General features: G+C 47.9%; 1 pseudogene across 1 annotated transcript in view; it reads right to left on the bottom strand.

The window, feature by feature from the left end:
• LOC144772306 (alanine--tRNA ligase, mitochondrial-like) overlaps window positions 1–24,635 on the bottom strand; it is a 444,475-nt pseudogene that overhangs the window by 113,705 nt on the left and 306,135 nt on the right. Inside the window, exons 10-13 of the transcript XR_013599714.1 lie at window positions 12,487–12,634; window positions 11,184–11,353; window positions 10,218–10,331; window positions 4,327–4,467 (exon numbers count right to left, since the gene is read on the bottom strand). The product of XR_013599714.1 is annotated as an alanine--tRNA ligase, mitochondrial-like (transcript). The remainder of the gene's footprint in view (window positions 1–4,326; window positions 4,468–10,217; window positions 10,332–11,183; window positions 11,354–12,486; window positions 12,635–24,635) is intronic.

Here is a 24,635-nt window from a genome sequence, read left to right as displayed (position 1 = left end):
TCTTTCTACTACTCCTTCTAATGCACTACCCTATCTCTCATCCTATAGATCTATCAACATATCCTCTACATCCACTCTCATTTATCCCAAACCCCATACCACTACTATGATTGCTAAAATAACCCTTTCTAGACTCTCTCCTACTCTACGCCTCCTTGCATCATCTGACACCTCTTTTTACAAACTCTCCCCTCTGACTCCTTCCCTCCAAAACTCCTTTTTACTCATCCAAAAGCCTCTTCCTACTGCTAAGACTTTAAAAAAATAAAAAAATAAATCCTTCACTCTTTTATCCCTCCACTATCCTTTTTCAATAAAAATTAACAGACTAACATGTTTCACTTCTCAAATTCCATATTCCATATTCAACTATACTAATATACTGCCCAAATAACTGAATAACATATCTACTACTCAAATTACTTCATATTTATATTATACTCATTTTCAACACTAATCCTTTATGGGTTCCAGAGTGGCGTGCTACTCGCCAGAAAAGCGCTTCAACGCCCATCAGGGGTAAGAAGTGCTACATGAATGCAAATATTTCTTCCCCTTTTATCCATCCGCTATCCTTCTCACTCCAAGTAACAGACTAATATCCACCACTGAAATTACCTCATATTTCACCATATTAATTCACCACTAATCCTTTATAGGCTCCCTGAATAGCATGCGTCAACAAGCGAGCGATAAATAAATACAAACCTTTGCCCTACTCTATCCTTCTGCTATCATTCCAAATCCAAATAACTGATTAACCTACCCACCACTTAAAATGCACTTGCATGTTTCACTATACTAATTCAACACTAATCCTCTGTGGGTCCCGGAGTAGCGTGCTACCCGCCGAAAAAGCACTTTGACGCCTCGTCAGGGGTAGTAAGCGCTATATAAATGCAATTACAATACAATACAATGCATGCAACTGATCCTCTCGCTGGGGACACCCCCCGCACCCACCAACCATGCAGGCAACCTATCCTCGACTCGAAACTCACCATGACCAAACAAGTCAACGCTGTCTCCTCCACCTGCTTCAACACCCTCCTTATGCTCCGCAAGATCTACAGATGGATACCAACAGACAGAGGAAAACAGTCACCCAGGCCCTAGTCAGCAGCAGACTCGACTACGGAAATACCCTCTACGCCGGAGCCCCGACCAAGCTCAAACGACTACAACGCATCCAAAACGCCTCGGCACGACTGATCCTCGACGTACCACTCCACGACCACATCATCCCCCACCTGAGGAACCTGCACTGGCTCCCTGTCGACAAAAGAATCTCCTTCAAGCTCCTGATCCACGCCCACAAGGCACTCCACAAGACCGGCCCAGCCTATCTCAACAGCCGTCTCTCCTTCTACGTACCCAACAGGAAACTACGCTCCGCAGACCTCTCCCTGGCTACCGTCTCACGCATCCGTAGAACCACAGCCGGAGGCAAATCCATCTCCCACTGCGCCGCCAAGACCTGGAACGGTTGTATGGCATTACAACGCGGGCTTTTACCCCGCGTGCCATTGCAACGCTGTTTTTACAACACAAGTCGTTACAACGACTTGCGCTGTAAGCACTGGATAGTGGAATAGTTTAATTTTCTATTCCAACTCCAGTCCACGTTACAGTAGGGAAGGTGTTGGAATAGAAAATTAAACTATTCCCTATCCAACAGCGCCCTCCTGCGCAAGTTGTTGTAACGACTTGCGTTGTAAAAGCAGCGTTGTAATAGCAGCGTTGTAATAGCAGCGCGGGGTAATGCCCGCGTTGTTATGGCTGTTTACCCCTGGAACACCATCCCCCTCACCCTACAACAAACCAAAGACTTTCTAGCCTTCAGGAGACAACTCAAGACCTGGCTGTTTGACCAGTAGCAACAGCACCCCCCCTCTCCCCACCCTCAGCGCCTTGAAACCCTTGCGGGTATGTAGTGCGCTTTACAAATTCTTGATTGATTGATTGATTGATTGAAGAAATAAATGTGCTTTGAAGATTCTGGAATCAATATCTAAGCAAGTATGTCGTCAGTGGAAGGAACCTCTCTTGGAGACGTATACTACGAGGTGAAGGCCTTCTTTCTAGTGTTTCCTGCTCTAAAGTAGGCCTGGGCGGTGAACTTCGCTCCGTTTGCGGAGTTTGCAGAGTTTTCTGCACTCCACGGAGCTTGCGGAAAACTACGCTTTGCGATGTGCAGCTGAGTTTATTCTCCGCTCGCAATCGCAAACGGTAAGTTCGCGATCGCGAACGGTATGTTCGCGAGTGCGAGCGGACGCTTGGGTAGAATTTCTACCCGAGCGGCAGGAATACCAGCACAAACTGCAGTAAGCACTGCACTCCGCCACTCGTTGAACTTCGCAGAGTTTTTTTTATAACTTCGTGGAGTTCTGCGTAGAAAAACTCTGCGAACTACACCCAGGCCCAGGCCTGCTCTAAAGCCTGTCATATACATCAACATACACACGAGCTGATACAGGAAGCCACTAACTACTGCCTGCAAAATACAGCACATACTGCAGAGCCTGACCAGGGTCGACCAGCACTCTACCGGCCACGAGATGAAAAAACAACAATAAAAACAATCATACTAATAATAATATTAATGCCAACACCAATATTCACACCATTAACAACGTGAAAAATATTAGCAGTATTCATAGTTACAATTTAAATACTAGAAATTGTAAAAATAACTGAAATAATAATAATAACAGTAGTAAGTGCAGTGATAATAATAAAAATAATCGCAATAATACTGGCATTAATAATAGTTTCTTGTTTATGACCAGTGTGCTTTACATAAGACAGGCTAATATACACACATTATGTGACCGAAATTGGTTCTCATGCAAGTACTTTAAATAAAAATGTTTTTAAATGAGAAATCGAACAACATATAGACCCACTGACTGATTCAGGGGACAATTCTGGACACTGTTCTCCACTCTGGCCTTCATTTGACTGATCTGTGGCGCGTCCAAGTCCAGCTGAGAACCTTTCCTTAAGGTTACATGTGAGAGCCCACACCAGGGCAGAATGATTCTTCCAAACATGGGACCCACTTCAGAGCTCAGGAGGAAGTCTCCGCACTTCAGCCCTCTGCACCCATCCCAAACCCCAACACATCTGTACCCTCTGCAGCCCCATCACATCTGCATCCTTCTGAGCCCCCCCTCCCCCAGCCTCCACACCTCAGCACCCTTTCCACCTTCCTTCGTAAAAGCTGGAATGTGTTCATGATTATCAATCATTAATTAATTATATAATCGTATAAGAGAAGATTGCCAACCTGGCCTAACCCCTCACCGCAGACTCATACCACGTCCACCTCATGCACCATGGGCCCTGCATGAGTCATTTTGTTCCACACATGTCAAGCAGATGTGACTTCATGGCCTACACTCTCTGTGTGACTGAAGAGTTCCTTGCTACTCTGTGGTGTAAACCAACTCCATAAGCAAGTCTAACCAACCCATCATTCCCCAAGATCCGGTCACATTAAAGCAGTCAATGTGTAAGTATAAGAACATCAATAAATACTAGGGGCCAGATGTAGGAAGGAATTACAGAATTTCGTCCGTTACCGACCGGCATTAGGCTTTTCAGATGTAGGGGCCTAATTTAAGGATTCGGTAATTTACCAAATCGGTACTTTAAGGAATCGGTAAATTACCGAATTCTTAAATACCGATTCGGTAAATTACCGAATCCTTAATGTAGGAAGCACTCAAGTGAGTGCTTTTCACTTGTAAGGATTCGTTATTTACCACCAACTACAAGTTGGTGGTTAATATCGAAAACCCTAAAAAAAGCAATTTTGTGCTTTTTTCAACTGTGCCATATGGCAGACATACATGCCCTTAGTGTGTAGGGGTGCAACAGGGTGTCAATGTGAAACCTTGCCACCCTTGTAAGTCTACCCCCTTTTACCGATTCGGTATTTACCGAATCAGTAATTCTCATTCATTCGTATGGGCCTCCAGGCACATAGGAATGAATGGGGAATACCGAATCGGTATTTACCGAATTTTACCAATTCTGTAACATTTACCGAATCATTAGCTACATATCATTTACCGAATCGGTAAAATTCTGTATTTTAGAATCGGTAAATGATATTTACCTACATCTGGCCCTAGATCTCAACGGTTTTCAGCTGCTGAAACATGCTGGGTTCACCACGCTGCTCGTGCAGATTGTGGTGTGGGATACTTAATGCAATTAACTTGTCTATATGTCTATTAGACCATTCACCTCAAGAGCCATGCGTCTTCCATTCTGTGCCGTGCCATCAATGATGCTCTGCAAACCCAACACCCTTCTTACCTTGGTGCTGACATCAAACCGCAGCCGGTCAGCAGCGACATGTGACCCTCGCTGCTCGGTGCTCTCTCCCAGGACGCGGCGGAGGGCAAAGTTTAGGAGGTGGGTAGCAGTATGTTTCACCATACAGGACAAGCGCTGCGTCTGAAAAGAAAGGAGTGTCGGTCAACTCACAAGGAAAGATCATAGGAGCAGGCACTGGAACAGAGAGGAAAGAAGAGGAGCTTGACAGGAAGAGTTTAGTAACAGGCACAGGGGGGACTAACAAGGAAAGATTATAGGAGCAGGCACTGGAACAGAGAGGAAAGGAGAGGAGCTTGACAGGAAGAGTTTAGTAACAGGCACAGGGGGGACTCACAAGGAAAGATCATAGGAGCAGGCACTGGAACAGAGAGGGAAGGAGAGGAGCTTGACAGGAAGTGTTTAGTAACAGGCACAGGGGGGGACTAACAAGGAAAGATTATAGGAGCAGGCTCTGGAACAGAGAGGAAAGGAGAGGAGCTAGACAGGAAGTGTTTAGTAACAGGCACAGGGGGACTCACAGGGAAAGATCATAAGAGCAGGCTCTGGAACAGAGAGAAAAGGAGAGGAGCTAGACAGGAAGTGTTTAGTAACAGGCACAGGGGAGACTAACAAGGAAAGATAATAGGAGCAGGCACTGCAACAGAGAGGAAAGGAGAGGAGCTTGACAGGAAGAGTTTAGTAACAGGCACAGGGGGGACTAACAAGGAAAGATTATAGGAGCAGGCTCTGGAACAGAGAGGAAAGGAGAGGAGCTAGACAGGAAGTGTTTAGTAACAGGCACAGGGGGACTCACAGGGAAAGATCATAAGAGCAGGCCCTGGAACAGAGAGGAAAGGAGAGGAGCTAGACAGGAAGTGTTTAGTAACAGGCACAGGGGAGACTAACAAGGAAAGATCATAAGAGCAGGCCCTGGAACAGAGAGGAAAGGAGAGGAGCTAGACAGGAAGTGTTTAGTAACAGGCACAGGGGACTCACAGGGAAAGATCATAAGAGCAGGCTCTGGAACAGAGAGGAAAGGAGAAGAGCTAGACAGGAAGTGTTTAGTAACAGGCACAGGGGAGACTAACAAGGAAAGATCATAGGAGCAGGCACTGGAACAGAGAGGGAAGGAGAGGAGCTTGACAGGAAGTGTTTAGTAACAGGCACAGGGGGGACTAACAAGGAAAGATCATAGGAGCAGGCACTGGAACAGAGAGGAAAGGACAGGAGCTTGACAGGAAGAGTTTAGTAACAGGCACAGGGGGGACTCACAAGGAACGATCATAGGAGCAGGCACTGGAACAGAGAGGGAAGGAGAGGAGCTTGACAGGAAGTGTTTAGTAACAGGCACAGGGGGGACTAACAAGGAAAGATTATAGGAGCAGGCTCTGGAACAGAGAGGAAAGGAGAGGAGCTAGACAGGAAGTGTTTAGTAACAGGCACAGGGGGGCTTAGAGGGAAAGATCATAAGAGCAGGCGCTGGAACAGAGAGGAAAGGAGAGGGTGGGGCTAGACAGGAAGTGTTTAGTAACAGGCACAGGGGGGATTAACAAGGAAAGATCATAGGAGCAGGCACTGGAACAGAGAGGAAAGGAGAGGAGCTTGACAGGAAGTGTTTAGTAACAGGCACATTGGGGACTAACAAGGAAATATCATAGGAGCAGGCACTGGAACAGAGAGGAAAGGACAGGAGCTTGACAGGAAATGTTTAGTAACAGGCACAGGGGGGACTAACAATGAAAGATCATAGGACAGGCACAGAGGGGACTAACAAGGAAAGATCATAGGACAGGCACAGGGGGGGACTAACAAGGAAAGATCATAGGAGCAGGCACTGGAACAGAGAGGAAAGGACAGGAGCTTGACAGGAAGTGTTTAGTAACAGGCACAGGGGGGACTAACAAGGAAAGATTATAGGAGCAGGCACTGGAACAGAGAGGAAAGGACAGGAGCTTGACAGGAAGTGTTTAGTAACAGGCACAGGGGAGACTAACAAGGAAAGATCATAGGAGCAGGCACTGGAACAGAGAGGAAAGGAGAGGAGCTTGACAGGAAGTGTTTAGTAACAGGCACAGGGGGGACTAACAAGGAAAGATCATAGGACAGGCACAGAGGGGACTAACAAGGAAAGATCATAGGACAGGCACAGTGGGGACTAACAAGGAAAGATCATAGGAGCAGGCACTGGAACAGAGAGGAAAGGACAGGAGCTTGACAGGAAGTGTTTAGTAACAGGCACAGGGGGGACTAACAAGGAAAGATTATAGGAGCAGGCACTGGAACAGAGAGGAAAGGACAGGAGCTTGACAGGAAGTGTTTACTAACAGGCACAGTGGGGACTAACAAGGAAAGATTATAGGAGCAGGCACTGGAACAGAGAGGAAAGGACAGGAGCTTGACAGGAAGTGTTTAGTAACAGGCACAGGGGAGACTAACAAGGAAAGATCATAGGAGCAGGCACTGGAACAGAGAGGAAAGGACAGGAGCTTGACAGGAAGTGTTTAGTAACAGGCACAGGGGGGACTCAGAGGGAAAGATCAAAGGAGCAGGCACTCGAACAGAGAGGAAAGGAGAGGAGCTTGACAGGAAGTGTTTAGTAACAGGCACAGGGGGGGCTCACAGGGAAAGATCATAGGAGCAGGCACTGGAACAGAGAGGAAAGGACAGGAGCTTGACAGGAAGTGTTTACTAACAGGCACAGTGGGGACTAACAAGGAAAGATTATAGGAGCAGGCACTGGAACAGAGAGGAAAGGACAGGAGCTTGACAGGAAGTGTTTAGTAACAGGCACAGGGGAGACTAACAAGGAAAGATCATAGTAGCAGGCACTGGAACAGAGATGAAAGGAGAGGAGCTTGACAGGAAGTGTTTAATAACAGGCACAGGGGAGACTAACAAGGAAAGATCATAGTAGGAGGCACTGGAACAGAGATGAAAGGAGAGGAGCTAGACAGGAAGTGTTTAATAACAGGCACAGGGGGGACTAACAAGGAAAGATCATAGGAGCAGGCACTGGAACAGAGAGGAAAGGAGAGGAGCTTGACAGGAAGTGTTTAGTAACAGGCACAGGGGGGACTCAGAGGGAAAGATCAAAGGAGCAGGCACTCGAACAGAGAGGGAAGGAGAGGACCTTGACAGGAAGTGTTTAGTAACAGGCACAGGGGGGACTCAGAGGGAAAGATCATAGGAGCAGGCACTGGAACAGAGAGGAAAGGAGAGGACCTTGACAGGAAGTGTTTAGTAACAGGCACAGGGGGGACTCAGAGGCAGGGGAGAAAGAGAGAGTAGGAACAACAGCCAGAGTGTTAGGAAAAAGAAGTGACACCTAGAGAGAGACATGGAGAGTGTATGAGTAACATAAGGAACGAGGAATCATGTCTGGCACAGAGTCAGTCATACACTGAGTGGTGCAACAAGGAGTGAATAGAAGCAATAGTGTGAATATTGAAGGTGGGCAGGCACAGTGGTGAATGGAAGCAGGGGCAGGAGCAGGTGTGTCCAATACTGGAGAGCAGCAAACACTGCACGGATGAGACTAAGAAAAGACAAGGAGAGGGTTTGAGCTACAGTGGGAGTGTGAAATGACGACTGCAACAGGTGGAGAGCCAGAGAAGGAAATGAAGGCCAGGATGAGCGACATACATTGTGCAGAATAAGAGCAGGACAGGTGGACACAGGGGGGGTAGGGAGGGCACGAAGCACTGGACGCCATCTGAATGAAGACCGCAGAGAGTTGAATCAGGAACCAACTTCACCCATCCTGAGACAATGGACACTATTCATGGCTCCTCTACGGGAGACCTCAAAAACCCAGTCCTGTGGACAAAATATCGGGGAGTACATTTTTTTTTTTAGTTTTACATAGTGTTACATAGCGCAAACTAGACCCGAGACATCGAGTATCAGAGCGCTTTACATGAGTGCCAGTTCCGTTACAGATTCATTTTTGTTAGGCACGGGGAGATTAAGTGATTTGCTCATAATCACAGATTGTTTAGCATAATTGTAGAGACTCGAACCCGGTTCCCCAGATTCGAGGACGACCGCTCTAGCCATTATGCTACATCCTCTCCTCATGACATAAGTCTTCTTTGGGAGGGAACCTCAAAGGCCTCGTCCTGCAGACTGAGGGACCGAAAGCACTATGGAGGAGAATCTCGAAATCCCAGTCCTGAGTCCAGAACATTGGCTATGAGGACATTGTAGGTTTGCCTATGCTAGCCTAACTATGCACGTTGTAGGCCGCTTCTGATTTGCACACGTTACCAAAGCACGCGTTTGTTTCTGGGCCACATTGCATTCTCGCATATAGTTAGCACACGTTTATTGCCCTTTTTCTGGGATTTAGTCTGCACAGCCTAGGTTGGTCAAACAACACTGTTTCTTTTTATCCTCTGTGTTCGGACATTAGCACCTAAACATAATAGAGACACCGAGCTGCTGTTTTTGAAAACTCATGCTTTATCATATAACCCAGGAGATTTTGTACTAAACAGACCGAGAGCAGAGGCTGGCTGACGGCACAAAGGTCCTGAGACGAGAGCTGTGCCAGCTCGGATGTAGAACTATCCATGACTGCTAAGGTATGGGGCCCGCTGCCAAGCCCAGAGATCTATAATCTATAATCATTTAGCTTTCGTAGTGAGGGTGGGTTTAGGCGAATCTATCAGATAGTATGCCAGGACTCTTTAGTGTATACGGTCGAATAGCTATGCTGATGACAATACTGAGCTGCATTTGTTTGCTAGTTATGGCACAACTAATGCATATTAGAGCACAATAGTTTCAATAATCATCATAAACTTTCCTTGTGCCTCTTTTCTAAATTATTGTGGACAAGTACGAGTGAGACAACGAAAGGGGGCGACTTGTAACTGCGATCCTGATAGGCTTGGGAGTGCTTGCCAAATCCTTTGTCTGTCGGGAAAAGTTAGGAGGGCAAGTGAGGCACCACGTCGGTAGGTAGTGACGTGATACGGTGACTCGGTGCCTGCATACTGATGTTCTATGGCCCCAAGCATAGTTCTGTTCTTGAGCAGAATGCCTGCAACATGCGAAACACACAAATCTTATATGGCGGAAGCCTTAAAGGGCCTGTCTCGCAGACATGAGGTCGGGGAGCACCCAGGTCTTCTATGGAGGTGGAAACTGAGTGGTTTTAGTGTTTGCAGGTGGTGTCGAAGACAGGACACAAACACTAGGATTAGCTACCGAAAACTTCCTCATCTAGGGGATATAGCGACTCAAAGTCATTTTGAATCTTTCAAAAGCCAGCAGAATACATGGGTACCATTTAACCTAAATCATTCAACTGTTAAAAGCACTGCAAAGTATGCTAAATACATGGTTACCACTTTTACGTAAAGGGTTCTATTACAGGCACTACTACTGAATTCAATTCTGATGGGAAAATATGGAAATAGTTACAATTACACACTTTTTTGTAAACCATTAAGCGACGGTCCACTGCCTGATGTACATATAATAAGAATGGACTCTCTACAGCAGTGTAAAAAAAAGATCCTCGACCCATGCAATTTATTCTGCTAAATTGGCAATGTTTAAATATATCTAAGCATATTTAAACATTGCAGTTAAGCTCCGATACTCCATTGTACGCATACTACCAGTCAGTATATAATGAGAAAAGCTGTTAGTGATGGACCATTACAAGGTGACTTACTGCCGGTCATGTTTTTAACACTTAAAACAAAGCAGGATGCTTCTCTTGGTCAGAAACTGAAGCCCCCACCCTGAGATCACTTCAATCTCCCTCACCCCCCAGGCGGGCCTGCCCCCCTGTTTGAAGACCCCTGCTCTACAGTGACCAGGACAGAGATTATATGCCTCAGGGGCACTACCATTCAGTTGCCTGTTGGTAACTTACCTACCTCGTCAATAGAGAGCATCACTCGGTCCCCAACCTGCAGGTTGTCTGACGCGGTCACTTCATGGACGACGTACCCTCCTGCCACATGAACGGCCTCCACCGGGAACAGAACATCCTAAAAAGGAGATAGAGGGGAAATTTTATCACAACAATTTCCTGCAGGACTCATGATCACCACATATTACATTTATAAATCCAAGTCTTGAGACTAATCCTGACATTCAACAAAGAGCTGTAACTATCAACGATACCCAAGGTTAATTATGTGAAATTAATGCTTCGCTCCTCCCAGACTGGATCTCAGGACCTCATAATGTTCAAGAAATGTATTTATTTAGTGTATTTTGTATAGCGCGCAGCTACCCCAACGGGGTAGAAGTGTAAGCTAGGATGAAAAGCTCTTTGAATCTTTGTCTGATCGGAGAACAGCCTTTACCACGCGGATTTTACTCCGCATACCGTTACAACACGGCTTTTAGAACGCAGGTCGTAACCACGACTTGCGCTGGAGCGTGCAACAGGACAAGGAATAATTTAAATTACTATCCAACACCTCCCCTACTGTACGTAGGCTGGTGTTGGAATAGTAAATTAAAAAATTCCGAAGTCCGCACCCCTACAACACAAGTCGTGGTAACGACTTGCGTTGTAAAAACCGCGTTGTAACGGTACGCGTGGTAAAACCATGCGTCGTACCGTCATATATCCGTATGATCAGCGCCAGGAAGCCTTTCAGGTTAAAGTAGCGCTTTATAAGTGTCATTAAAAATAGTAATAATAAAGGAGACTTCAGATCTGAAACTAGAACAGACATTCTGGATTCACTTGATAACTATAACTAAATAACTATTGAGAAATAATGCAGTCAGACCAGAAAATATAAGGAGAACGGTGGTATTTAGAGGGCTCTCCAAGAAGTAAGAGTGACACGGCCATCTGCCCTGCCGATGAAGAGAAGGAGTCTTACCTGCAGCTCCACTCGCATAAAGTATCCCGAGTCGTGCGCCTGACCGCCCTGCTCTGCGTAGAAATTGGTTTGATCCAGGATTACTCCACAGCGCTCGCCTTCCTTCACCTGGGAGTGCAGTGCTTGGTCTTTGTAGAGGGTGAGAACAGTCGCTTGGCAGGGGTTGAAGACTAGAGCGAGGAGAAAAAAGCACGTATTTGTACAGAATTTAGAGAAGGGATCTGAAGTTGGCTTCATAAGAAAGAGATTTTATTTAAATCAACCAAGTGATGGAGCAAGGATTCGCATGTAACGCGACTTGCTTGTATTTAACCCTCTCGACATAGCGTTAATAAAATTAATCAACATGTTCGTGTTACTAATATTGCAATACACTACATTTTGGGTATCTCGATGAAGCTTGCATATGTGCTTTTACTAATCGTAATCCGCTTGCAACTAAAATGGCTGCTTTTATGCGGGTGCTCTGCAAGGAGGAAACTTGAGAATCTTAACTTAGTGTAAGAACAAAGCTATCAATCAAAGCTATTCGGTCAATTTTCATATATGTTGCTTGCCAATAGTCACAGAGAATGTGGACTTCATTAATTGCCTTTCAAGAGAAGTAGGGATTGATCTAGGCAAGACACCTGGCCTGGGGTAAAGACGTCAGCCTCAGTCACCAGAGATGAGGACTTTGGTATTGGTTGTACCGTATCAGGACCATTGGAGTGGGACAATGTGGCTCACAGTGGCTGGTTTTTTGGACAGGTGAGAATATATCCCCGGGTCCCAGAATCGTAATTTGGTCCATTGCAGGTGCGGAGCTTGTCCAGTTCAGAGATCTCAGGTAGACCCATTCTATGTGTCAAAGGTCATCCAATTGTTCCTTGTGCGGTGGAAGTAGATCACCAGCCCAGATATCTTAAACTGTCCCAGGTCAGATATCAAAAGGTAACCCATCCATGCTTTCCTCTCTGCGTTTGGATGCTTATACGTTTACTATTATGAATTCCCAATTGAAAAAAACAGGATACAAAGTGCTGCAAGGTAAGATCAAGGCCGTGAAGCTACGGACTCCTCACATGAGACACTTGTGGCTTCTTCCATTCCTGGCAGCTCTTGAGAACACACACAGAAGCTTCAGGTCCCCCAGTCCAAGTTCTTGTGGAACTTGGTGTCTTCAGCACTTTAGAAATGATCTCCTTCTGTAGTTGGCTTATGGATAAAAGCCACATCCAATGGGGCTAAAGAAAACAGATCAGTACTCTACAAAACTTGTTTCACTGCTGGTACCTTACAAATTACAAAAAAAGATATTCACCATATCGCCCGTCAGCACCCAGGACATAAGAATACTTTGGGGAGTCGTCCGTGGTGGGCACCCCTCTCCGCTGCAGTTCAGCCATAGCGTGGACATCCAGCCGCATGCCACCTCCTTCCTCCTCCGCTTGTTGGGCCTGAGATTTACGCTGCACACATACAAACATGTTATACTGAGGTTAAGGCACAAACTAGAAACAGAATCATCTTTTTTCAGTTTTTACATTTGTGAATTGCGGTAGAATCAGAGCAATGGGATCTGCATTATTAGTCCACAGCTGGATTCTCACACATTCACAAGCAAACATGAACCCCCTTCAGACCAGGGAACATCCTTTAAAACGCAACTTTCACTCCGCAATACCATTACGACGCAGCTATTACAACGCCAGTCGTTACAACAACTTGCGCTGGAGGGCGCTGTTGGATAGGGAATAGTTTAATTTTCTATCCAACACCTTCCCTACTATCCACGGGGACTGGAGTTGGAATAGAAAATTAAACTATTCCACTATCCAGCGCCCCCCAACGCAAGTCGTTGTAACGACTTGCGTTGTAAAAACTGCGTTGTAATGGCATGCGGAGTAAAAGCATGCATTGTGATGTCATACATCCCTTCAGACTGGTGACTCTTTACTGATCCATCCTTGTCTGGCTGGACAGATGGCCAACCCCGGGTGCCAAGGACCACAGGTCCCAATTGCTGCCTTTCCTGTTTCTGGCATTCAGTGAAATTACTGCATGCTCCCCGGAATTGAGAGCACTAGACAGACACCAACACCGCAGTGCAAACTACACCCTTACCACTGGCTTCTGACCTCAACAAGAAGAGAAGGGGAAGGACTCTTCCGTAGTTTCACTCTGCATGACTGAAGGCATCTGTAATCTGTGGAAAGTACCTCTTTATTGTGGCAGGACTGACAAATCCTCAAAGGAGTTCAAATAACATGATCTCTATGCAGGAAGGCATACGTACGTGCATCCCTCCGCTGCAGTCCACCTCTCCTCTGCATGCCCGCCCCCTCCAGATGATGTCGAGTAGATGACAGAGTAGAGTGATAGGGATTCTGGGTGGAAGACGAGTGATGGGGACAGGAGAAAGCCGATGGATAGAGGCAAAGAATACTGAGACATCATAGAGTAACATCTCCATTTGCATCTCCGCTACTACTAATGCTTGGTAATAGATTACTAACACCAGGAGGTGGCCGTCAGTACCTGAGAGCCAAAGAAGAGTGACCTAGGATTCAGTTCTATACGTTGTCATCACTTCCAGCCTGGTGACAATTATACATGTCCAGATGGTGCAGACGCAGGACACATCTACTCCAAGATCTTGAAAAGTTCTAAGGGTGGCACAGGTCTTCCGGGTGGACGTCAGTCTTTTGAATATTTGACCAGTCACTGGCTGGTGTTGGTGCTCCACGCGGAAGGTAGATTCTGGTAGAGATCAAATCAACTTCAATTTTCGGTGGCGGGGAGAGGGCTTGAGACATCAGGTGCAAAGATGTCTGAAGACCAGGTCTTGCTGAGTCCCAGCAGGTGTGGGCAGCTGCTGAGGATAAGGTTGTTGATGTTTGGTCTGTTTTTTGTTTGCTTTATTATCGATGGCTCACCGTGCACTGACTGAGAGGCTCGCCTCCCTTTCCGCCCGCTGCTTGGAATGCATGGGCTGTAATTTTGGGGTCGAGGACAAGCCTCGAATGTTACTCGAGCCAAAAGGCATTGGACTGGAGAGGAGTGTCGGTGGAGGGCAGGTACCACGTAGTGTCACTGGTAAGTCAGTTGCCACCCTGGCGTCTGAGTGCTCTGCCAGGTGCGATGGACCAGCTCAGGGCGCACGTTGGCGTCTAAGGAGGGGGTTAGGAGCGCAGCATTCACCACGGAGTTTGCTGGATACCGCAATTGATGGCGTGTCAGCAACTGGAGCTGGAAACCCTTGCTGGTTCATCCTCTTGTCAGCGGAGAGGTGATGCTCTTACACTCACTGAATTTACTGTTGACAGTTAGTGGCACCTTTCGTGTAAAGAGGTGATGAATTCTATTATTTAAATGGTCCCTTGTCTAGTGTCTCTCGTGACTGTGCGTCAACTGGCACTAGGCAGCGTGAACCCACAAGTGACCGTCCGTGGTAGCGAACGAGGAACTTTGTTTGTTTTGTTGCATTAATATGTGTCGTCCACTCTTGACTTTGTGTTAGAATGTAGTTGTTTGGTTTTTGGTAGCGACAGTGGTTTGCTGAGATTTATAGCTGGCTGCGCTTGCTTTTGATAACTGGGTGGTTGTTGCAATATGTAGACTGGGGTATGAGTGACGTGTGTGTTGAATGTTCAGGATGGCACGAGCAGCCTTAGGAATGGCTTGAAGACGCTGTCCCCGTCAGTCAAGCCGGTTCTAGGGAAGGGTGTGAGCAGGTAACCTAGGATGTTTGTCGGTCCCCAACTTTAACTCAAACCTACCGGTGAAAAGCCCTCTGAACCTGGGGTTTAAGCCGATTTTCTTCCCCCTCCCTGGTTGGGAAGCTCTCCATGTGCCTGAATGGTCTCATAGCCAGCGGCCAGGACATGGGGCCCGCGGCTATTGTGTGCATTAATGTTACGATGGGAAATAGAGAAGGGGAGCCACGGTTCCCTCAGGCTGCGTGCTCCTACTGTATCACTACTTTCTTTGAAGAAGGATCTTCAGTGTCCACTAAGTCACCCAAGACTAAGGAATGAATATGCTACTTACCAGTATGCATCTGTTCTTGGCATGTAGGGCTGCTAACATTCATATCTTTAGCATAGATCGCCGCCTAGTGTTGGGTCCGGATGATTGCACCTTGTTGTCCTGGAAGAGTCTTCGAAGTATCACGAGATAGGTGGCTCCTCCCCTGGAGTACAGTGCGCATGGGCATCGACTCCATCCCCAGATTGTTTTTAGCCATTGTGGCAGAGATGGAGTGAAATAGTGTAAAGGATGTCCATGCAAATGATTGAATGCAAGAGAGTATCTGCAGCCGCTACGGGCGCCGGGGAGGAGGGCGGGCGATATGAATGTTAGCAGCCCTACATGCCAAGAACAGATGCATACTGGTAAGTAGCATATTCAGTTCGAGGCATGTGGGCTGCTAAATTCATATCTTTAGCATAGAATACATAGCAGTCCCTCCATTAACGGCGGTTGCCCGTGCCAGCTGCAGAAGTCTGAAAGAGTGTCTTGAGAACAGCCTGTCCTACAGCTGCCTGCTGCTTGGAATGTACATCGACACAGTAGTGTTTGGTAAATGTGTGCGGTGTAGTCCACGTGGCTGCTCTACAAATGTCTTCCAAAGGAATGTTTCCCAGGAAAGCCATGGAGGCCCCCATCTTGCGTGTGGAGTGCGCCCTTGGGGGTATTGTTAAAGTACGTTTAGCTTTTTGATAACAGATTTGAATGCACTTAACAATCCATCTGGCTATTCCTGCTTTGGAAATAGGGTTGCCTTTGTGCTGTGCAGAGAAGGCAACAAAAAGTTGTTGTGTTTTCCTAAAAGGGTTGTGTTCTATCAATGTAGTACATCAATGCCCTTCGAACGTCTAATGTATGGAGCATTCTTTCCGCTACTGTTTGTGGGTTTTGAAAGAATGCGGGCAGGTCAATAGTTTGGTTGATATGAAACTGTGACACCACCTTTGGAAGGAATTTGGGGTTAGTACGTAGTACTACCCTGTTTGCATGAATTTGTATGAATGGCTCCTGGATCGTGAGCGCTTGCAGCTCACTAACACGTCTGAGCGATGTAATAGCAATGAGAAAAGCCACTTTCCATGTTAGAAACTGAATTTCGCATGAGTGCAGTGGCTCAAAAGGTGGGCCCATCAGCCTAGTGAGGACCACATTGAGGTTCCACACCGGAGCTGGTGGTGTTCTTGGAGGAATGACTCGTTTCAGTCCCTCTAGGAAGGCTTTAATGGCAGGCACCCTGAAAACAGAGAGATGCTGCCTGTTTTGGAGATAAGCCGCTATGGCGGATAAGTGTATCCGAATGGAAGCGTAAGCTAGATTGCATTTGTAAAGATGTAACAAATAGCAGATGATGTTGGGAGTGGATGCATCTAGCGGGTCAATGTGATGTTCGGTACAGTAAATGACAAAACGCTTCCATTTTGCTGCATAGCAAGCTCTGGTAGTGGGCTTCCTTGCCTCCCTGATGATGTCCATGCATTCAGGAGGCAGGTTGAGGTAGCCAAACTCTAAGACCTCAGGAGCCAGATCGCCAGATTGAGCTGTTGCGGATCTGGATGCTGAATGTCGCCCTGGTTCTGCGTCAAGAGCCTTAGATTGAGATGCAGCCTTTGATGCGGTACCACGGAAAGTTCTAGAAACGTGGTGTACCATGGTTGGCGAGCTCACGTTGGAGCACCCAGGATGAGCGTCATCGAGTGTTGCCTTAGCTTTCTTGCCACCAGCGGTATGAGAGGTGCTGGGGGAAAAGCGTACGCAAATTTGCCTGACCAGTTCATCCATATCGCATTGCCCTGCGATTGTGGGTGAGGGAACCTGGCGGCAAAGTGTTGGCATTTTGCGTTTTCCCTTGTGGCAAACAGGTCTATCTCTGGATGACCCCACTGCTGGAAGTACGGGCGGAGTACTGATGGATGTATCTCCCACTCGTGCATCTGATGGCTGTATCTGCTGAGCAGGTCCGCCATCTGATTGTCCTTGCCCGGGAGGTGTTCTGCCATGAGGCAAATGTTCCTCTGAATGGCCCACTTCCACATGCTCTGAGCCAGATGAGACAGCTCTGGCGAGTGAGTACCTCCCTGCTTCTGGATGTAGTACATGGCTGTCATGTTGTCCGTCCGGATCAACACGACCTTGTTGCACAGATGTACTTTGAAGGACTTGAGTGCCATGAAGATTGCCATCAACTCTAGATAGTTGATGTGCATTCTTTTCTGCTGTGTCGTCCATAGTCCCTGCACCGTGTAGTGGAGCACATGAGCTCCCCACCCCTGGAGAGATGCGTCCGTTGTCAGGATAATCTGTGGCACAGGCTCTTGGAACGGTCGGCCCTTGCAAAGGTTGTGTGGATTCCATCAATGCAGAGAGTTGTATGCCCGACCGGTCACCAACACTAGGTCGTTCAATTGTCCTTGAGCCTGTGTCCACTGATGTGCCAAGCATTCTTGGAGCGGACGCATATGCAGTCTCGCGTGCGGGACTATGAAGATGCAGGAGGCCATCATGCCTATCAACTGCATAAACACTCTCGCTGGAAGTGAGTGTTGCGGTCTGAACCTCTGAATGAGCGACTGGATGCTGTCGATCCTCACAGGGTTCGGCTGAGCCGTAGCATCCAGCGTATTTATTGTCGCGCCCAGATACTGACGCACGTGGGCTGGCTGTAGGTGCGACTTCGGATAGTTTAACGAGAACCCCAGACTGTGAAGGAGGTGAATAGTGTGGGACATGTCCGCGGCGCACTGCTGAGCCGACTTTGCTTGAACGAGCCAGTCGTCCAGGTAAGGGTAGACATGTATGTTTTGTCTTCTGAGGTGCGCCGCCACAGTCGCCAGACACTTTGTGAACACTCTGGGGGCAGTGGTCACTCCGAAGGGTAGAACCCTGAACTGATAATGCCTGTTTTGTATGGTGAACCTGAGGTACTTCCTGTGGGATGGGTGGAGTGGTATGTGGAAATAAGCATCCTTGAGGTCCAAGGTTGCTAGGAAGTCCCCTTGTTTTAGCAGGGGAAGAATTTGTTGCAGTGTAAGCATGTGAAAATATTCTGACAGTATATACAGGTTGAGGGGGCGTAGATCCAGAATGGGCCTGAGGGATCCGTCCTTTTTTGGGATAAGGAAGTACAGGGAATAGACCCCTGTGCCTTCCTCCTCCACCGGTACGAGCTCGATTGCGCCTTTTTGCAGCATCACCACTACTTCCTGCTGCAATAAGTGCAAGTGCTCTGCCGACGTAGGACGTTGCCTTGGGGGAATGTTGGGAGGAGTGGAGGTTAACTCCAGACAATAACCATACTGGATAAGTTGTCTTACCCACCTGTCTGTGGTGATGGATGTCCAGACTGGCAGGAACTGCTGGAGTCTCCCCCCGACAGGTGTTGGATGGTCGGGGGGCAGTGACAGAGAGTCACTGTTTGTTGGCGGCGGAGGAACGGGAGTTGTCGTTTCCTCTGCCTCTGCCCTTGGAACTATTACCTCTGTAACCCCCTCTGCCCTGTTTGGGGTACGAGGATTGTGCGCCACCTTTCGTGAATTGTGTCTGTTGACCCAAGTGTCCGCTGGTAACAGCGCGTGCACCTGAGCGACGAAAAGTGCTCCCCCTGAACTGCTGAGACTGATGCGCCCCCATGGACTTAGCTGTCTCATTGTCCTTTTTAATTTTCAAGAGGGTGGTATCCACATCTGGGCCAAACAGTCTGTCAGCATTAACAGGCTGGTTGAGTATTGTTGTTTGGATGTCAGGTTTAAAGCCTGATATGCGAAGCCATGCTTGTCGCCTTAACATGACGCTAGTGTTAATCGCCCTAGCCGCTGTATCAGCCACATCAAGTGCACACTTTATTGCTGCGTTTGAAATGAGCTTTCCCTCTTGTATGAGCATTTCTGCTCCCTCCTTAAACTGATCAGGTAGGTGTTGAAGGAGCTGTTCTAGGGTGTCGTAATGCGCCCTATCATATCGTGCCAATAGTGCCTGTGGGGACAATATTTTATTTGCTGAAGCGCATTGCCAGGACGCGCTCACCTCTGGTCGGTCACTTTGAGCACTGACACCGGACCTCGCCGCACCCGCTCCGCGGGTGCCGCATCGTCGGAGTCCGAGAGGGGCAGCTGACTGGGTCATCCACCGGGGGCAAAACCATCCTTGGCTGAGGGCTGCAGGGCTGCGAGCGTGCCAGGGACTCCATTACCCAGGAGTCCCTGCAAGACCGTCAACAACTTCCGGCCCGCTCTCCCTGTCGGCCCGCCCACCGCCCATCGGAGGGCTTCTTAAACCCCTTCCTGCTCTTCCATCAGTGGTACAATATTTTATTTGCTGAAGCGCATTGCAAGGACGCGCTCACCTCTGGTCAGTCACTTTGAGCACTGACTCCGGACCTCGCCGCACCCGCTCCGCGGGTGCCGCATCGTCGGAGTCCGAGAGGGGCAGCTGACTGGGTCATCCACCGGGGGCAAAACCATCCTTGGCTGAGGGCTGCAGGGCTGCGAGCGTGCCAGGGACTCCATTACCCAGGAGTCCCTGCAAGACCGTCAACAACTTCCGGTCCGCTCTCCGTGTCGGCCCGCCCACCGCTCTCAAATGTTACTATAACAGGGACTACCTCTCCCGCAGCGCGGGACGCAGCCCGGGGCAAAGACCGGGCTAAGAGCGGGCCGTTTGAGGCCGTTCGAGGACGGCAGAGGACGGCCCTGGCCCATATTCCCTGCACCGTTTTGATGCATGTAAGGTAGGCGGACTTGTCACCATCAACCCATTCCCCAGCAGAGAGTGTTTGGACACAAGAAATATTGTATTGACTGTGAGGGCTACTAAGTCATTACTACATTTTGTGTAATCAGTGTGCCTAGTCCTTATAACCGTAGCTGGTGCCAATTATATATCATGTCTCTAAGATCAGGCAAAACACGCACAGTCCAAATCCAAACACCCAAAGGAGTGGTATCGGGTCCATTGGATGCTTTTATTACACGTGCCACGGGAATTCTAGAAAAAGAAATTGCAATGGTGGAAAAACGACTCTCAATTGACCTAGTCAGCGGAAAACGCTCTTCGCTGGGTAGGTTGGCCACGATTCCTAGCCCCGTGGCACACGCACATGCACATGCAGCTTTTAATTGTATTCATTTAGATACTACTGATGCAATAGTCCACATGGATAGTGAGGGGGTTGATCTTCCTGTACACACAACAGTCTATGCTGAACACCAACTGGACGATCTTGAGGCAAGCGGGGAAATTGCATCCCAGGATAGTCTAGTGTCCGAATACAGTTCGGAACCCGCCCACTCATCTCCTGACTCTCCCAAGACGGTGTCTAACATGCTAACTCACATAGATCCTTTAGGCACAGACATGGTATCGAGGAAGAGAAAGCAAGACATGAGCCACATGGGAGGGAGAGAACGTAAGATGCCTAAATTAAAAGATACTATCGTCAACCCCACATTGGCATTTGGCCATCCCAGTGAAAAACAATGTCCCAGTACATTTCCAAATGTTTTATGCCCCTCCCTCATCTCCTTAGGTTCTTCGAACCCGTGCCCAACGTGCCAAAACAGTGACGAATCCCTGTTGGCAAAAATTGAGGCTTTGATGAAAAATCTTTTATTACCTGTTTTGGAGCGGACTAGGTTAATGACCTTAAAAATAGACACACTGGAGGCTGTAGCGAACAAGAATTCAGCCCTGCTATTATCTCTAACTGGCACAAGCTCAGGGGGGGTTAAATCTTCACACTTAGCCCCAAAGACATCAAACATTCCTAACACTCTTATTAGTAATTCCATTAACCACAAACCCTCAGGGTCAGTAACCGATAGACCAATGAGGGGTGGAGATTCTAAAATCACCTCAAGCAAGGTATCTCAGGCCCCGTCTCAACATACCCATATGATGAAGCCCACGGACAAACCGGATAGATCAAACCCTGCTAGACCCCTTATTACCAAACCACTCTCTTTGGCAAAACCTAGTTTAAACATCCCCCGGCATCCTCCCCACGGGCCCCTAGCTAACCACCGTAGTACTATAAATCCTATGGCAGAAAAACACTCCAGGTACACCACCCCGCGGGCTGATCTCCCTATGGAGGCTACACTATATACAATAGTATTGACTGGTGTAGCCCCCCTACAACCTGGTAAGAGGGAGACCTATGGTGACCTGCGTAATAAGGTGATTTATTGGTTAAATAAAAATCGACCCTTACCCCCATCTTCGCCAACTGAAATCCTGTTTGTAAGAAGAGTTGACTGGGTGGGCCATGGCACCAAAGATCTGGAGGGTGATTGTATCTTAATCTCGTTTAAGGACCCTTGGGTGGTGGATACGATTCGTAGAGAAGCTAGGTTTGCCAGGCAGGGGGATGTCCAGACTTTGGGCCTATCATACTTTTACCCATACAGGCAGAGTTCTACCTTAAAGGCCCCTAAACATGGACGACCCGCCATTAGGAGTTACCCTATGGTAAGAACACCCCAACTTCTGCAATTTCCACCCCTTTTCAACCATTTTGGCCCTTTATCTGATCTTGAGGCCATTGATTGACTTCAAACATCATCTTGCTTACCCGAACCCATAGAAAATCTGGGTTTCGGGCTGTGAGGCCGAGTCAGGAGTCTCCACAGCTTGTAACCATAGTGGAAGAGTGTATGGGGGTCCCAGCACTAACAGGGATTGTCATATCACCATCGAGGGAAGTGGGAGTCCCCTCGACGACCGGGAATAACCAGAATACCATTGGGAGAATTGAAAATGGGTGGGACGGTGGGGATGGACAGGGCACCCTTGCAGTTTTAGATATGGTGGTTCCTCCCGTGGTCTCCACCTCAGAAACACTTACCCTTGTGTCCTGGAATATTGCTGGGGTTAAGGGCCGTATTCACTCTGAAGATTGGCTGGAGTTTATGGATAAATTTGACATCATCCTACTCCAGGAAACCTGGGCAATTGACCCTATATTTAGGCAGGGTTACGTAAATTTCTTCAAACCCGCCATTAGAAGTGCCAAAGGGCGAGCTTCAGGGGGCTTACTGATCTGGGTGAAACAATCCTTGCGATATCACCCTACAGAACTATCAGTACAAGACCCGGACCTCCTTATTATCAAGTTGAGCAAGACTGGTCATCGGGATTTGATCCTGATCAACATATATGCTCGAGGTTTGCCGGGAGGCCGCTCCCCCCCCCTGTTGGAAGTATTGGACCTCAACTTGGCAGCCTTAGATAGCAATCATGTTATTCTTCTCGCTGGAGACCTAAACTGTACCTTTGAGCCGTTACTCGACCCAGGGGATAGTTGGGGCTCCGCGGAGGATGCAGTATGGGGTATTCCCGAACTGCTGCCCGCTAAACCGGTAATTGCAACTGAGGCAGGGGTGAATTGGATGGCTTTTTGTCTAAATAGAGGTTTTCGGGCCTGTAATGGCCGTGCAAGATCAGACCAGGAAGCCAACTACACATTTGATAACGGGTTAAGAAGAAGCCGTATTGATTACATCCTGCTAAAACTAGGAGACTGGCCCCTGCTGGTGGACATGGAAGTACTATCCCGTCCAGAAAGCGACCACAACCCCTTGTCTTTGCAACTAAGGTTGCCAGGACTTGTGAGATTAGAGGAACCCGGTACCTCACAGACTCGGGACGCCTTCCTAAAAAATGATAGGAAGAGGTTAAAATGGTCAAAAATTGTGGAGGACGAAACACTAAGGAATAAGGTCACCACTGTGGTTAACAACATATATAATGAGATGTTGACATATGTTCAGTTGGGCGACAACCTCGAAACGGCCAACAACATCATAAACCTCCATAACCGTTGTTTTGATGATCTAAAATCCCTGCTTTCACAACCATGTCACCAGGGAATTACTAAAGCACCTATCCGTCCCCAGAAATGGTACAATAAAAAATGTAGGGAAGCCCACACTCATCTTATTAAAGCAGTTAAGTTTCGGATCATGGGTTCAGTAAAAGCGGCTAGACTAACCTATAGGAAAACACAGTGGGAAGCTAAACGGGAGTGGGAGGATAAGTACTGGTCGGACCTATTGGAAGCTTCCACATCCAATAACCCTATTAAATTTTGGGAAATAGTTAAGTGGGGGAAGGATCCGGACGCACGCACTCCCGCAAACCACGTGCCCCCCACTGAATGGGTAACTTTTTATTCGACTCAGTTTTGTGCCGAGAATCCCAAACCTTCCTGTCCTTTGGGGATGGTACTCCACCCACCTATCCAAGGCGAGAACATTATTTTCACAGAAAGAGAGGTCGAGTTGGCACTAAATTCTACCATGCGAGGGAAAGCGCCGGGCATGGATCTTATACCCGCCGACCTGTTTAAAGCCAACCCCGCTCTGTGGACGCCATATATTACCAAGGTGGCCAATTCTATAGCTGCAGGTGCGAGAATACCCAAATCCTGGAAGGGGGCGGAGATATTACCTATTTATAAAAAGGGCAGTAGGTCCAACCCAGGTAACTACCGCCCGATTAGTCTCATTGACTCCATGCAAAAACTCATTGCACGTATGGTCCTGGGTAGGGTCCAAGGCTGGATCGAATCAGAGGACATACTATCTCCAATGCAGGCGGGCTTCAGATCAGGAACGAGCACCATCGACCAGGTGTTCAGATTCTGTCTGATCTACTGGAAGGTGGTCCAGCTTGGCGGCGGTACCATCTTCGCAGCGTTCATTGATCTGAAGTCCGCGTTCGATCTAGTCCCGAGGGATAAATTGTGGGGAGTCTTGAGGAGTTTGGGAATACCTGAGGAACTACTTGACTTAATAACCAAACTGCATGAGGACAATTTTGCGAGGGTGAGATGGGGAGGACAGGGTCAAGTGACGGAACCCTTCCCAGTTACTCGAGGTGTCCGTCAGGGGTGCGTACTGGCACCAACTCTTTTTTACTGTTTATTGACCAAGTGGTCAAATTTTTCGAAGCTACTCCGACGGACGCCCCAATGCTGGCAGGACAGCGATTCCCAATGCTCATCTTTGCTGATGACACCTTAATCCTCTCCAGGACACGTTGCGGATTACAGCGGGCGTTGGACCGCTTTGAGGAGTTCTGTGCCATCAGCGACCTCAAGGTGAACGTGGGAAAAACCAAGTTCATGGTTCTAACAAAGAACTGCTCTGTTCGGAGCACAGTTAGTATGGGTGGTGTCAGACTGGACCAAGTGGAGAATATGATATATCTGGGGGTCACGCTAGACAGCCGCCTGAGATGGAAAGCCCAAGTCGGTGCTCAACATCTTAAGCTTGCCCGACTCACTGGCTGCCTACTAAGTGAGCAAAAAAGATCTATCACTAAGCGGGTTATCCCAGCGCTTAAGATTTATGATGCCAAAATTAACCCAGCAATCTTATATGGTGCAGATCTGTGGGGCCATATGGATCTTACGGGTCTGTTTAAAATACAGTGTAAATTTTTGCG

This window comes from Lissotriton helveticus, chromosome 8 (genome assembly GCF_964261635.1).
Source record: "Lissotriton helveticus chromosome 8, aLisHel1.1, whole genome shotgun sequence".
Lineage (NCBI taxonomy): Eukaryota > Metazoa > Chordata > Amphibia > Caudata > Salamandridae > Lissotriton > Lissotriton helveticus.
Note: the sequence above shows the minus strand (reverse complement) of the source record. Positions and strands in the feature narration are given on the sequence as shown.